Below are 12,793 nucleotides of genomic sequence, written 5' to 3'. Positions count from 1 at the left end.
TCCCAAACATTTCTACACTGAGGGTGACAACAGAAAATTACGAGCTGACGTTACACTGATTTTTGCAAGCTATTTGACAGTTAATTGTCCTCCGCACTGTTATCGGGCTTTGACACACACACTGCACATATTCGCAGATCTACTTATGCTTCGTGCAAATTTGCCTCAATGTACCAAACCTGCAACGCTCAAAAATCATGTTTCTGCTTCTCTGTTGACTGAGTCTTCAGTAACTTATCACGAATTAGCAAACTGACAACGTGTCTGTCTGAGTGGCGTACTTTCGGAGCACACTAATTTAATTTGGACACCAACGGAAGCAGGCCAAATTTGTTTACTCAGACTTGTTTGTGCAAAGCAAAGAAACCTAAAATGGAATGTGTGTGTTTTATTATTTTTTTTTTTTTTTTTTACTAACTGATAACGTTAATAAATCAATTTGAGATTGGGAGGGTCTAGAAACTAGGGCACTGTTCGATTACATTGAAGCGGCGCACACTCACTTTGCATGTCTTTCTTGCTAATCATGCTCGCTTCATCTGCAGTTTTGTCTTAAAGCCAAACTCTGAGGGTAAACGATGAGTTAATTATTCTAACAGGTTTGTGGTTTTGCACGCAGAGTTTTTTAGCAGCAGTCTGTATTGGATTTCTGTATTGCCTACGATGCACTAAAGAGATTAGAAACCTGCGGGTTTTTTCTTCTTTTCTCTCATGAGATTCCTCTCACCAGCCTGCCGCTGGCGGTGTATTTATGTTGAAATAGATGCTCGGAGCTGCTCTTGAGCCATTCTGCAGAAGAAGAGGACAATGATTTTTGTCTCAGCCTGTTGTGCATTAGCCCTCCCATTGCCCCTCAGTGGGTGTTCAGTTTCACTTGAGGCTAAGTACATTTCAACAATAAATACACCTATCCTATGCACAAACAGAGACAGACTACACCGTTACTTTGTCGATCTTGGTCTGTTGCAATGCAATCTGTGCCTTCTTACCTGACTCAGAGGCAGCCTGCATGGTCCTGTTCTTCCTCTCTGATCTATCCCTAGCCTTGCAAAAGTTTTGCAGGCGTTTAAAAAATGTATGTTTAGCTTAAGGGGTACGTTGCCTTGATTTGAACAGTAAAGACAACTTTTTGCTCGTTCAGAATGTGCCTCTTGTTTTGGCTGTTGGGAGGGAAAACATCATGCACTTCCTGTTCCAACCCAGTCAGATGTCTTAAGTGGTAACAGTCTGGTTGGATCTTGTGATTTTTCTCTGGTTTTTGCCTCGTCCCCCTGCTCATCTCAGCTGCTGCAGTGACATCATAGGACAGGGAGGCCGCTGATGGCTTGCGGTTTCCTACCGCAGTTGTACATTGGTACTGTGACTTAGCACTCTGTGCTGCTCGGAGGACATTGCAATGTGGTTTTCAGGTTATTTTATTTGACATGTTACTGGTCTGCTGACAAGGAGAGGTGCTGCTTCCCTGCAGGAGAAGTGAGATGCTCCTGTGTAGCGTGAGATTGGCTCGATTCCTACCAGCATGACTGTCTGCACTCCTACTTATACTATATATATTGCATAAAAATCTATATTCGACCCTCCTTTGTTGCGGTCTCCCACGCTCACAAATGATCAAATCCTCTTTCTTTTTCTCCTCCTATTTTTTATTTATTTTTTTAGGAAAGTCACATTCTGCTGACGGGTGATTTAGTCGTAAATGTGTGAGCGAGAACAAAGTACCAGCGTGCATTCATTTCCTCGTCACCTCCTGAAAATTGCTTGCTCTTCGTCCAGCTCTCATTTCCAGGCCCTGATAGGTCCGTCGCTCAGTTAGCATGGTTAATGGTGCATTTAGCCCAGTGTGTAATTTTATTTCCGATTTCCATTTCGGCACTTGCTTTTAGTTTGAAATGACAAGAGGCCCCAGTGGAGGGGCCCTGCTTGTGCAGATGGCATCGTCCTAATGGTCCTCAGGGTAATGGTGGTTGAAATAGGCTCCTAACCAGCGACTGTGGCCCTTGGGGAACGTTCAGCAGGCCTATTTCCATTTTCATCATCAAGATAATGTGCTCAATATCTGAACATAGCCACATATAACACTCATACACACACAGTTAGTCTGCAGTTTGGATTGGTCAGAGTAAAACAACTGAATTTCAGTGGGATACACAAAGACACGTTACATTAAATCCACAGGCGAACTTGAAGTCGCTGAATGACTCATTCCCCCTCCTCATTTCGAGCTCAGTGGAACTTGAGAGCATTGGATGATATTTTTTTTTTTTGTGCCATTGTTGTTGCACCTCGACAATAGTGATTTGTCTGAAGTGTCTCCGAACTCCAGCACATGGCGGCATTGTGCAACTGGCGATGTCTGAGGAATGGGCCGGTGCAGTGCCGTGCTTCAGGAAGCAACAGTTAATCTCGGCTCCTCATCCGCAACATATGGGACTTTGTTTGGCCCTGCACCTGATAGAGGCACCGGTCTGTGGCACCTCATATTTCATTTTGATAATGGCTGGTTACCCGTGGCAACTGAGCAGCCAATGAGAAGCCAGTTTCTTGAAGTACAGGAGAAGAGGGTGGATTATGAGACTGTGCGCACCCAGGCTATGCCCCCCCCCACCCTCCCCCCAACCTTTTCCAGCTGCTTGTGTCCAGTGAAGGGTGTGGGACCCCTGGGGAGTGAATTATTACCTGTCAGCCCTGCAGGCTACCATCATCCATAATCCAGGGCTGACACAGCACAGGCTGGTCCAGGCTATCTGCTGAGACCATCGGGCCTTGGCCTTCAGGTCTGGCCCCGTTTGGCCACAGCTGGTAAGAAATCACATTAACATGTTGCATCGAGCGTTACAAATGCACAGGTTAAGGATAGCAGGCAGACCTGCCTCGTGCCTTCTGCAGCGGGGCTGAAGTGGGTCCTCCATCACTGTCCCGACTAGATGTGGCTTTTTTCACGGTAATTTTGAGCCACTCTTCCAACCGGGTAGAAACAACTTCTTCGCTGCGCTTCGAGGAAAAGTTTTCCCTCATACTTTTGCTGATACATTGCACAGTTTCTCCCAGATACATTGGCCTGCATGATTTTTATAGTTCATTTAGAGATTGCCTGTGGCACATACATAATTTATACTGGCACTTTAGTTACATCTGTTTCTGTATTATTGTTGCACCGTTCTGGAAGTAAAGGTACATACAGTGGATGTTTTCAGCACTGACAACCTTTTCTCCCACTAGTCCAGTCATTGGCTATTGGATTTGAGTCCTTGGCAGGCTTGTAATTATTTTTGATTCCAAAAACAGGCGTGCAGTGGCTTACCTCCTGTGGTCCTGGTGTGGTTAGTGCAGGACTGGAAATTATAGCCAAGCTGATGAGTGTGTAAATTTTGGGAGGAAAAGCTTTGAGTTCAGTAAAAGGCTAGAGGGAAGGAGAGGGAGGAGAAGAAAAGGACGGCGGGAGGCGGCGGACCACAAACTGGACGAGCGACAGGCTTCGGTCCGTCCATCCAGACTGGCTGTCTTCCTGCGGTTTTGTCGAAGCTGTTTTTCAAAAACGTTAACCCCTTGTCGAACATGGACTTGGGCTCCACTTGCCAACCCGCCACGGCCACAAGCAGCACAGCAGGAAAAGTGGATGAGTGTCTGGTTATGCTTCATGAAGCACAGTGGATGGAGTCCAGCAATTAGAGAGGGAAATATAACCTGTAACTAGAGCCCGACCGATAAAGCATTCTTAAGGCCGATAGCGATACAAATATTTGGATAAAGAACACCGAAATGCGTAACAAAACATAAACAGATTTCCCTAACATTAGTTATTTGAGTCCTCACTAAAATAATATGATAATGCAGTTTAAAAATAAACTTGTATTATTGTCACAACAGAACAGAGGAACATCAAAATATATTAAAGGGTTAGACACGAGTGTTGCCAACCGCAGAGCGCCCTCTGGTGGACAAACTATGCAACACCAACACTCGGAACATGGTTGAAGGGTGTTTCGTCTGTTTTTTTTAATTTATTTTTTAAATATAAATTTATCGGCCATTATAAATACCGATATAGTTTGGAAAGTGCCTAATATCGGCCGATAATATCGGCCCCACCAATATATCGGTCGGGCTCTACCTGTAACTAGCAGTGTCAGCAAATTACCCCAGATGTATACTTTTTAGGCCAGAGAGGGTCTTTTGTCTCATGAAATAATCTTTAAGAATTAAAACCTCAGTTGCTGCATGTTTTCAAGACATTTTATTTCTTTCTAAAGTCATGCACTTAGGTTTGTGTTTTGTTTAAAAAAAAAAAAAATAAATAAATAAATAAAATCTGAATTCTGCAGTCAGTCATAATACTTGTAGATTCATGCTTTTTGTCTCCCTCCCTCCTGCATCAGTTGCCCTTTTTTAGATGAAACGGAGAGTATTCACAATATAGTATCATAGACACACACACACACACATGTACTCTTTGATTTATGTAGCAAGGGGGCTGTGTGTGCTGCCCACAGGGCAGCTTGGAAGGAGCATGCACAACAAAAAGAATCTCTCTTGAAAGGAAAAGAGAATGACTCATCCAAAAAAGGAATCCTTGTCATTTTTCATGCATATTTTATGTGAAGAAGTAACTAATGCGGCTTCATATGTGCATGGATTTTCATCGTTTTAAAGGATTATTTGCTGATGACTAAGCGCAACGATCTTCCAAAACTCCCATTCAGCCGCGTCACCCACAATCCCCCAGAATCCTGTTTATTTTAAAAACCTTAACGTTCAGTAGGATAATATTAACTCCCAAAAGATTAAGATAAAACAGACATCACGACACACTCCCTGTCGCCACCATGGAGAGTACTGGAACATCACTTCCCCTCTAAATCCACTTCGATTCTCCTCGCTCTCGTGTTGAATAGGAGGAAGTGACTGAAATAAGGAAACAAGTGTCTCTGTAAATAGCCTCTGGCCATACCAGTTATTGATTGTTGAACTTTAAGTTGGGTGGGCTGGGGGGGTGGGGGGGGAGGTGGCAAAAGTGCATTGGTTTGTTGCTCCAAATGATGTCTTAATCACTTCATAATGAGTGCAGACCTCCCGCATCATTGATTAGCCAGCCGGGCTGGAAGTGGATGCAAATCACCCCCTTGACTTCCCAATCTCCCCTTCTTTCTTGCTGGTAGAGGAGAATTAGATGCTACTGTGAAACTTGTTTTAAAGGATTCCTGGATTATACGCCACAATAAATTAGTAAATTGGCATAGATTTTGCCATATTGCTTATGCCTTTAACGGCAATAAAAGTAAAATGTACTGAAACTGACCGTATAAATCTTGTCACCAACCTTAAGTCATTTATGTTATGATCAATTTCAATTCTACCTAACCGACACGTGCGGAGTCATAATTTGGAAATAATGGCTGAAATGTTTACGGGACTTTGGCATCAGTATGTTTACGTGCATTGGCTTTTTTGTTAGCATTTTATATCCATCTCTGGCTCTTTTTAATATACATTTTGTTAATTGCATTATCATGAATATACGCAAGTACTATATCTCAATATATTGGTAATGTTGGTAACGTTTCTCCATATTGCCTGACTGCACTAGCCTGACAAGCCAGACCCACATCAACATGTTGGGTCTGGGAACTCACCATTGGCAGGGCTCAATCCGAGAGGCGGGATAAACGGTTGTCTTTCAAATTCCCATTGCACGCAATAGGATAGAGCTAGAGCTGGGCAATATATCCATATTATATCGATATCATGATGTGAGACTAGATATCGTCTTATATTTTGGATATCGTAATATGGCATAAGTGTTGTCTTTTCCTGGTTTTAAAGGCTGCATTACAGTAAAGTGATGTCATTTTCTGAACTTACCAGACGGTTGTAACTGTTCTATTATTTGCCTTTACCCACTTCGTCATTATATCCACATTAGTGATGATTATTTATCAAAAATCTCATTGTGTAAATATTTTGTGAAAGCACCAATAGTCAACAGTACAATATCGTTGCGGTATCGATATTGAGGTATTTGGTCAAAAATATTGTGATATTTGATTTTCTCCACATCGCCCAGCCCTAGATAGTGCTACAACCAGGCAGAGCAACGAAGAAGGTAGCGGAGCTGGTTAATAGATTAAACTTTTGCCGTATCCGGTCGGCAAAACTCTGAACACATCTTCCTTTTTTAAGAATGACTTCAGTGTCGTTCTTTTCTCAAAGAAAAGCTTAACTTCCAGTCTTCCAGAGTCACAGCCAAAGCTGATTCCAAAGACCGCTGTTCCCAGCAGCAGCAGCCATAAGCCCGCCCACCGACTCTATACACAATGTGATTGGCCCGGCCAGAGTTTGGTTTTTCCAGCTCGCAAGCAAACGGAGAGTTGCTAGATCCCCCTGACTGCAAATTACATTTGCTGCCACTAGGGTGCGTCTAGATTTCTAGGCGACGACTCCACTGCTGCATCACCTTTTTTTTTTTTTCTCTCTCCTCATCTTCATTGCCGAGTTGTTGCTGTGAGGTTTCTGCGCTTCGTTTCTCAGAGATTGGCTCTCAATCAAGCTGTGTGGGCGGCACCATAACGTCCCTTTCCTTGGTTTTTCAATTTGTGAAGTTTTGGTTTCTGTTAGTGGAGTGATTTTCTTTGCCTGCCCAGCCACAGGGGCTATCACAGCTTGTACTAACAGCCCAGTTACACTCCTATTTCCTCCAAACAAACGGCTGTTGTTGCTGCGAGAAATGTAACCATCCATCTTTGTGCCAGAGGTTATTTCCCTGGAAAGACCTACCAGGCGCCCAGGGCCTCTCACCGCCGCTCTCTGATTTGGTGTACACTCTTAGTAAAGAACATTTGGCACAGCTGACGTTTGTCTTGTTTTCAGCACAAGACGTTATAACTGACGTGAGTCGCCTCAAATCGGAGCATATGTCATCCCGAAAGAAACACCGGTCTGTTGAAAATGTCCGTTTTTAGTTTTTTAATTGGCTGCATATCATGAGTAAAACAACACATCCTGCCTTTGGTGACAGTTGTGAGATTGAAATCTCACAACTGATGGAATGATGAAATTGAGAGAAAACGAGGTTGATCCAGACATGATAGAAAAACAGGTTGGCTCCATTTATGTTGTTGGATGGTGCCTGAGAATCTGCCGTCAGCCACGTCTATTTTGGCACCATTCTGTTTTTAGTTGTTTAAACACAAGCGAGTTGGACAAACTTCTCTGCCAGACTTTTTAATTCAGGGTTGATTAAGGAGTCAGCTGGACGCCTAAGCCACCGCTTTGTGCAATTTTAAGATAAGAAAACTTTCTTTTATGTAGTTTTAATACAGGTAATCTTGTGAAGGCTGCCTGTAGAAAGCCTGCAAGTTAGCGTGAATCAAGAGCAGTTCGAGTTGCAACGCTAAACGATCTGCTGAAGTTTAGACCAGAATTGGAGCTGCAAGTAATGATGATTTTCAGGTTTCTTTTTTGATTCATTGTTCAAAAATGATGACAAATGTCTATCTACAGCCTAAAGCGCTGTCTAATATTTCTGCTTTTGATTGACCTGATGCTGAAACAATTAATATATTTCATTGATTAGCAAAGCGGTCGACGGATAATTAATTTATAACTATTGTCAATCATCAATCTTTTTTATTTTTTTATACACGGGTGCAAAAAATTACCTAGTCTTGGGCTTCACGAAATTGTCATTGGCATTTTACATTGTTTTTTTATTTAGACCAACCGATTAATCGTGCTTAGTCGATTAATCAATAATGAAATTAAATGGATATGTCACCGCTGGAATGATGAGTGTGTATTAAATTGGGTCATTTATGTAGTAGAAATGTGAATTTTCTTTTTTTTTTTTAGAAGTTGGTGGCTCATGTGGCTGAAAGACAACAACTGCACTTGCTTCGCTTTGCTAAGAGTCCACTCCCAAGCCACGCCTACCGAAAACAGATATAATACAGTGAGGCAGTCAAGTCAACTCAAGTGTGTTTTATTGTCATTTCAACCATATACACGAAACAACGTTTCACCGCGGCTCAAATGGTGTTACACATTTAAAATATATAAAAACGACACCATATTAAAAACGACACGAAACAGGCTACATTTAGTGCACACACAAAGGCTCCGTAAAGTTCAGCTAACGCATTGGTAGCATTAGCGCTTGGTGGGCTGTAAACACAGAGTATAAACACAGCCGTGAATTTGCGTGGAATGTAGAATGGTCGAGTCTTACCCGACAGAGCAGCACATGCTCGGAGGGCTAGCAGGCCTGGTAGCTGGGTATTCCGGTACACTGTTGTTCAGCCATGTTTCCACAAAAACACAGCAGTCTCTGAACTCGCGTTGGGAGTTTCGTTGAAGTTGGATGTAGTCCAATTTGTTGTCTAATGAGCGGACACTTGCAAGCAGGATGGATGAGACAGGTGGCTGGCTACCGTCAGCTTTCCACCTAGCTCATACTCTACTGCCCTCGTTCGGCGTTTCACCGCTTTGGATGTCCCCTTACCCGGCTAACGGCATAGAGCGAGACCGCAGGCTGAGGTGCTGGTCTCCATAGCAGGCGTAACTCGCGTAGTGTCGAGTATTCCATCTGTAATAAAGCGTCCTGCATATTCTTCGGTCTGTACCAATGTATCCCGGTGGTACACATGTGCAGTAGTTTTGAATGCACATAGTTGTTGTAAAAGTTTTCTGCTGAAAAAGAGAGCTGTAGCTTAGCTCTAAGATGGCTGACACTCGTCTCACTTCGGCAAGCTTCGGGTAATGTGCGACCCCCTATGGGCGGGTTGAAAACATGCGGAACTAGCTGGCTGTAGTCCACAGACTCCGATGGCGCTAAATGACAATTTTTGTGTCATCTGAGGCTTTTTTCCAGACCCACAATACAGAGAAATCTAGTCTCAGGGGACATGAGGGAAGGAAGCACGGTCATTCGAAAATACTACCGTGTTTCTACTGATACAAATCTTAATGCTAATCAGTGAAGTATCCCTTTTAATCATTGGTTGCAGCACTACCTGTGCTGTACACAGATTACAGTAAAATATAAAAGTAAGGTTGAGCAATGATATTTGATTAGATGTTTCTGATTGTGTTGTGTGTCTTAGTAGAGTGAAATCCAGCAGAAATGCACTGCACACACATACTGTAAGTCCTTTTAAAGAAGTGTGCAAGGTGGTGTTGGAAAAGTAGTCCCCATTCCTGAGGCTACAGATCAGATCTACAGAACAGACGGTGATGCAAAGCAATGTGGGTTAAGAGATTTTGGCATAGTGAGTGAGACTGATGGAATATCAGATTTATTTCTTTTTCTTTTTTAGGTTTCTCTTTTGGTAATCGGTTGCACAAGCAATTGTCTGGCTTGTCACATCTTGCCTAAAGCAATTAGGCTGACTGCATGAGGGAGGGGGGGTGTTGGGGGGGGTTTGGGGCGGCTGCTGCTTAGTTAGCCTACAATATAAGTAATTCGGAGTTATGATCATGTCTCATTGTTGCTTATTGGAGTTTTTCAAAATGAGAATTTTTATGGTCCTGAAACGTGAAATGAAGCAGGAAATTAAAAACCTAAGATAAGCCATTTTTTTTTCCTGTCCTCTTCATCCAAAGCTGCTGTCTTCACACAGTAATGCCCCATCACATCCCATTCCTGCTCCGCACACGCTCTCAAGGTGACAGGTATTCTCACATTTAATTTATTTAAGTGTTCAGAGAAAATATGCTATTTTATTTCCCAGAGAGTTATCGCACGTCTTTTGAAAAATGAAATGGGCTCTCCTCTCAGCAGGGTAATGTGACATGCATACTTTTAGCGAGGGACCTAACTTCGTCTAATTTCCAAACTTTCCAAAAATAGCAGAGCCGTTTGACCTTGTTGCTTGAAAAGTTGACCAAGTCCCGTCGCAACTTCTGCACTGCACGCCCTTTGAATGGACCGCATGAAGTTGAACCCAGCAAGCTCTCGTTTTCGGTGAAGGGTTCATTGATGGTTTATAAAACTCCGATTGGATTCCCAACTCTCCTTCTCCCTCAGGCTCTTTATCCGATTTCTTATGCATGCACCCTGTGCTCTGCAGATAGGAATTGTGGCTGATTTTCCGGAAAAAAAACACTGCATACCCCCGTGCTCAAATCTGGAATGTGTTAAATTTAGCCTCGAATATGCAGTGCCTTTTCTTTTTAAGGTTTAACTCTGAATCCCTGTGCTTGTATGACGTGTTTTACCTATTTGCAAGCGTTCGGGAGTGGATTTTGGCTGTTTATAATCTATACTTTAACTCTCATGCTATTATTTGTGTATATTTTAGTGGTCACCATATGTGCAGTGAATATTTGGCTTGGACACGGTGTAAGATAAGTGTGCTCGCCTACACTTGGCTTGGTCATTTTCCTCCATTTCTCAGAACTCTGGGCTCGTTTCCATCGAATCAAGGCTATTTTTAAACCTCTCTTTGGGGGGAGAGGGCAGGGGTTTATCGGGGGGGTTTCAGTTAGTGTCATATGAATCCAAACTGGGCAGCGTTCCAGGGTGAGTAAAACACACCTCCCCTACAGTGCCCTGAACTAGAGAGAGACAGAGAGAGTGAGTGTGTCAGTTTATTAACCATGTGTTGACTCACCCCTGCAGCTGTGTCTGTCTGTGTGAGAGAGGGTGCATGCTTGTGGTCAGGAAAAGATTGATTCTTTATAGGTGCATCATGAGTCTCTCTTGAATGGTTCAAAATTGATAAAAATAATTTTTTTTTCATAAATAATAATTAAAAAAAGAAACTTTGTTAAACGATTATATTTTTTTATTAAACCGTGTCACAAAATTGTGAATAATAACCCCAATATCCAAGAGGCCAAGGTCACATCTTCAAATTTCAAAAAAGATATTTAATTCAAAATAATCAAAAGCTGAAAATCCTCACATTTAAGAATCTAAAACCTGAATAACTACAACCGCAGTAATTAAAGCCTTATGAATTATCCTACGTCCATTGACTAATCTTTTAATCAACTTATCGTTCCTGCACTAAAGCTTATCAGGATCTTTCCTGCATAGAGGAATTTATGGGCCCCCCCAAAGAGGTTTTAGCCAGCGCCAAAGGAAAATCACCAGCGCCAAAACGTCTTTTGATTTCAAGAAGTCCACTCTCCTCTCATCCACAGCCGCTACATCTCACACATGCAGCTGGTGCAAGCCAGCTAAACTGCATTGTTTTGACTAGACCTGAACGCTCCACTGAGAAGCTAGCGCTAATGGCAGTCCTTCCAGGATTTCGCGGCCTGTATTTTTGTTGGAATGAAGTTGCGAGAGACAGTGAAATTTGCAAAAAAAAGTTGCGATTTGTTTTGGTATACTTATTTAAAAATAAAAGAATAAAACTACTCTTGGCTGAGTTTTCCTAGTAACCTTACCAAAAAGTCTCAGGATGCTGCAAGTGTTGGTATAATATGAAAATGGCTAGTGGATTTAAGACAAAAAATAATAATTTATTGAATTAATCAAATTTGAACATATCTGTCAGTGGCTTGTTGATCTTTACATTGTTAGTTAATTTCCTATCCTGGCCTGGGCTGGGACACACATTCATACGGTTTGATAAAGTACTTATTGGACTTTAACTTATCATTGCACTTACAATAACAAGCGTAATTTAGGTCATTCTGTACATCTCATCTCCGGTTTTTCCTGCATCCACCGTGTGTGCGCGCGTCAGTTGCGGGCAGAAACTGAGCAGCAGCCCCGCCCGATGCAGACAGCCGACAGGATTGAAACAGCAGCATCTTTCAGGACTTTAGAGTGAAGAAACGTTACAGCGTACATCGACGTTAAAATGTATACAGGTTGGCAGGACGGTCTGATATGTCTTTCGCTGTACGTTTTGTTGGTAAATGTGAGACGTTAAAGTCACACACGTCTCGTCTTCATATCAGAAACAAGGAAATGAATTTGGCGACGAACGTGTGTTACGTCAACCCGTTCTCACTCTTCGCTTGGTCAGTGGCTTGCAGAGTCCCATACTGACGCAAAGTCTGGCACGTGGGACTGCTGGGATTGGTTGAAGTTGCGGGGAACTCTGGTTATTGGTCAAATTTGGGGTGATTGGTCAAAATTGTGAGTCACACTGAATTCTAGGGCTGAACGATTTTGGAAAATCTAATTGCGATTTTCTTTTTTACACCAATATTGTGATTATTTATTTATATACGATAGATACGTACGTAGGATACTACCATATCAGCTGAGCAATAATAATAATTTCAGTTAAATGAATGAATGTATCATTGACGTGAATATGTGACATGTGCACATTTAAAGAGGTTACGTCACCAAAAAAAGATTGATGGACATGAAACACGTCTAGCACCCTGTACCTAAGTGTGAGTTACATGGAGATTCTGAGCCAAAATGCATGTAGGAGTGTATAGGCCTGTCATTATGTTGTCGTATAAGTTTCCTCATCTGATCATCAATATTGGCAGCGTTGAAGCATGTTCTCCTAATTCAAACATCTATTGCAGATGAAAGGGTTTCAAGCCATTTGTCTGAAGATCAGAGTCAAACTGTGATCCTCCGAACATGAGCACAATCTCAAAAGTAATCGCTGATGATAATTTTATCCGTAATTGTGTGTGTGTGTGTGTGTGTGTGTGTGTGTGTGTGTGTGTGTGTGTGTGTGTGTGTGTGTGTGTGTGCAGTGATGTGGATGACTGCTCAGGGCTGGAAAACATGTTCATTAATTTACTCCGAGGTTACTTTATTTCCACCAAGAAAGAGACCCAAACCCAACAAAACACCTCCCACGCAGTCACACGAGCC

At 42.4% G+C, this 12,793-nt stretch overlaps 1 protein-coding gene across 4 annotated transcripts in view; it reads left to right on the top strand.

The window, feature by feature from the left end:
• The window catches only part of sema6e (sema domain, transmembrane domain (TM), and cytoplasmic domain, (semaphorin) 6E), a 164,326-nt gene that overhangs the window by 533 nt on the left and 151,000 nt on the right, over positions 1-12,793 (top strand). The gene's annotated exons all lie outside the window — the stretch shown is intronic.

Source organism: Perca fluviatilis, chromosome 7 (genome assembly GCF_010015445.1).
Source record: "Perca fluviatilis chromosome 7, GENO_Pfluv_1.0, whole genome shotgun sequence".
NCBI lineage: Eukaryota > Metazoa > Chordata > Actinopteri > Perciformes > Percidae > Perca > Perca fluviatilis.
Note: the sequence above shows the minus strand (reverse complement) of the source record. Positions and strands in the feature narration are given on the sequence as shown.